Source organism: Tachyglossus aculeatus, chromosome X4 (genome assembly GCF_015852505.1).
Source record: "Tachyglossus aculeatus isolate mTacAcu1 chromosome X4, mTacAcu1.pri, whole genome shotgun sequence".
Classification (NCBI taxonomy): domain Eukaryota; kingdom Metazoa; phylum Chordata; class Mammalia; order Monotremata; family Tachyglossidae; genus Tachyglossus; species Tachyglossus aculeatus.
This window is the reverse complement of record NC_052098.1, coordinates 67,157-70,984: the sequence shown is the minus strand read 5'-3', so window position 1 is coordinate 70,984 and position 3,828 is coordinate 67,157. Positions and strand designations below refer to the sequence as shown.

The 3,828-nt window shown below is 49.5% G+C and overlaps 1 pseudogene; it reads left to right on the top strand.

The window, feature by feature from the left end:
- The first annotated feature begins 1,964 nt into the window (after positions 1-1,964).
- LOC119948184 lies at positions 1,965-3,566 on the top strand (annotated as a pseudogene).
- Positions 3,567-3,828: the final 262 nt, after the last annotated feature.

Genomic DNA, 3,828 nt, shown 5'->3' with positions numbered 1-3,828 from the left:
GATTGGAGTGGGATTAAACCTGCCTGACCAGGAGCGGCCCGTTTGTCTCTGTGCTCTCTGTGTTGCACCTCTCTGTGAGTGGTTATAGTAGGCTGAGGACTGGGTGGTCTCTGTGGTCCCCGAGGGGGAATGTGCCACTAAAATGGATTGCATTCATTCATTCATTCAATCGTATTTATCGAGTGCTTACTGTGTGCAGAGCACGGGACTAAGCGCTTGGGAAGTTCTAGTCGGCAACGTATAGAGACGGTCCCTACCCAACAACGGGCTCACAATCTAGAAGACGGAGACAGACAACAAAACAAAACAGTGTAGTCAGGTGTCTAGTCATTAGAATAAATAGAAGTAAAGCTAGATGCACATCACTGACAAAATAAATAGAAAGGTAAATATGGGCAAGTAAAATAGAGTAATAAATCTGTACAGAGATATACAGGTGCTGTGTGGAGGGAAGGAGGTAGGTGATTCATTCATTCATTCGGATTTATTGAGCGCTGACTATGTGCAGAGCGCTGTACTTTGTGGGAGGGGGAGAGGAAAAAGGGGGCTGAGTCTAGGAATCCAAGCATGCCAGTCAAAGGAACAAAATGGGAAGTGGGAAGGCCTTGACGTAGAATGGCCGGGGAGCAGATTTGGATTGTATAAATAAATACATAATTGTGTATATTAATATGTTTATGTATATATCATAAACAATAAAATAAATAAATAAATAAAAATATTACTCTATGAATTTTACCTCGTACATATTTACTTGTACATATATAAGTACTAAGATAAATAAATAAAAATATATATTATTCTATGTATTTAACCTACACATATTTACTGTTCTATTTAGTTTGTTAATGGTGTGGCATATACCTTTAATTTTACTTGTTCTGACGATTTTGACACCAGTCCACATCTTTTGTTTGTTGCCTGTCTGGACCCTGAGCCTGTTGTCGGGCAGGGGCCGTCTCTCATATGTTGCCCACTTGGACTCCCCAAACGCTTATTACAGTGCCCTGCACCCAGTAAGCGGCCTCTATAAATACGATTGATTGAATGAATGAATTGTGGAAAGCTTCATTTTGGGGGGATGGACGCACACGCTGCTAAGCCCCCATTGGAAAGCTCATAGATGAAGGCCCAGGTGATGGCTGGATTCTAGAAGTGCTGAGTCCCCGGCGCTCCTCCTCGGCAGGGTGGAGAGAAATCGGAGTCGTGTGGGCGCTCGGTGCTATTGATTGATAAGGGGGCTCTCTAGGCCCATTTAGGGAGAGAACTAGCCCATCTTTGTGGCCCCAGGGAGGAAGAGTCGCTAGGAAAAGCACAGTAATTACAACCTTCCAGACCTGGAAAGAAAATAGGAGGCAACTGTGATGGCCAATCCATAGGAGCAGTTTGGCGGTATGGCTAGCTTCATGGCAGGTGGGGAGGGACAGCGCACGCTAATAAGCCCCCACGGAAACGCTCGGAGTTGAAGGCCAAGCGAAGCAAAAACTCCTCACTCTCTACTTCAAGGCTGTCCATCCCCTCGCCCCCTCCTAACCCACCTTCCTTCTCTCCTTCTCCAGCCCAGCCCGCACCCTCCGCTCCTCTGCCACTGCTAACCTCCTCACTGGGCCTCGTTCTCGCCCGTCCCACCGTCGGACCCCCGGCCCACGTCCACCCCATGGCCCGGAATGACCTCCCTCCGCACATCCGCCAATCTGGCTCTCTTCCTCCCTTCAAAGCCCTACTAAGAGCTCACCACCTCCAGGAGGCGTTCAAAGACTGAGGCCCCCCCTTTTCCTCTGTTGCTCCCCATCCCCCCCACCCTAACTACCTCCTTCCCCTCCCCACAGCACCTGTACATATATATATATATATATGAATATATGAATGAATATGCATATATATATCCATATTCATTCATATATTCATTCAACGCAGCGCAGCCTATGCACTCCTTGCACAGTGTAGGTCCGGTTCCAGGCACAATGTCGAAGGGACCTTCAGTTGGCATTGATCGTGGCACCACCTACTCCTGCGTAGAGTCTTTCCAGCATGAAAAGTGGAAATCATTTGCCAATGACCAGGAAATCGAACCACCCCCCAGTTATGTCGCCTTCACAGACACAGAGGTCTTATTGGAGATACTGCAAAGAATCAAGTTGCGATGAACCCCACCAAATACGGATTATTGATGCCAAGCGTCTGATTGGCCGTCGATTTGATGATGCGGGTTGTCCAGGGTCAGATATGAAGCATTGGCCCTTCACGTGTGTGAATGATCCAGGAAGGCCAAAGGTCCAGGGTGGGGGAGGACCCAAAAGCTTCTATCCAGAAGAGGGTGCTATCTATGGTCCTGACAAAGATGAAAGGAAATTGCTGAAGGCTTACCTTGGGAAGACAGGTCACTAATGCTGTGGTCACAGTCCCAGCTTACTTCAATGAATCCCAACGTCAGGCCGACCACAAGATTCTGGAACAATCGCTGGTCTCAATGTGCTCCGTATCATCAATGAGCCAACTGCCGGCTGCTATGCTTATGGCTTGGACAAGAAGGGTTGGTGCCGAGAGAAATGTGTTCATCTCTGACCTTGGAGGTGGTACCTTTGATGTCTCCATCCTCACCAATTGGAGATGGTATCTTTGAAGTGAAGTCAACAGCTGGGGATATCCACCTGGGTGGGGAGGACTTTGATAACCGCATGGTCAATCATTTCATTGCCGAGTTCAAACGCAAGGACAAGAAAGACATCAGTGAGAACAAGCGTGCCGTCCGCCGCCTGCGTACCGCTTGGTGAGCGAGCCAAGCGCACCCCTTTCCCTCCAGCACTCAGGCCAGCATTGAGGAATGATTCCCTCTACGAGGGCATCGGACTTCTACAACTCCATTACGCGAGCCCGCTTTGAAGAGCTGAATGCCTGACCTGTTCCGGGGGCATCCTGGATCCCGTGGTGAAGGCCCTGTGTGATGCCAAGCTCAGTAAGTCCCAAATCCATGATATCGTCCTGGTTGGCGGCTCCACCTGAATCCCCCAAGATCCAGAAAACTCCTACAGGACTTCTTCAATGGCAAGGAGCTGAACAAGAGTATCAATCCGGATGAGGCTGTTGCTTACGGTGCAGCTGTCCAGGCGGCCATTGTGGCAGGAGACAAGTCTGAGAATGTGCAGGATCTTCTCCTGTTAGATGTGAGCCCCCCCCCGCCCCGTCCCTGGGGAATCGAAACAGCGGGAGGGGGTCATGACTGTCTGGATCAAGTGCAACGCCACCATCCCCACCAAGCAGACACAGACTTTCACCACCTATTCAGACAACCAGCCTGGTGTACTCATTCAGGTTTATGAAGGTGCGAGAGCCATGACCAAGGACAACTACCTGCTTGGGAAGTTTGAGTTGACTGGCATCCCTCCTGCTCCCCGAGGTGTGCCTCAGATCGAGGTCACCTTTTGACATCGACGCCAGTGACATTTTGAATGTGTCTGCTGTGGACGAGCACAGGGAAGGAAAACAAGACCACAATCACCAATGACAAAGGGCGTCTGAGTAAAGAAGACATCAAGCGCATGGTGTACGAGGCAGTGTACCTCTAATGTCTCCGAAGCCAGCCTGGATCCACACTGACAGTGGGAGCAAAGAGAATTGTGCATCGGGCCACAAGCAGGAGTGATTTGCCCTACAGAGAGCTCACCCTCCTCCAGGAGGCCTTCCCAGACGTGAGCCCCTCCTTCCTCTCCCCCTCATCCCCCTCTCCCATCCCCCACCTTCCCTTCCCCACAGCACCTGTATATATGTATATATGTTTGTACATATGTATTACTCGATTGATTGATTGATTGATTTGACTTGTACATA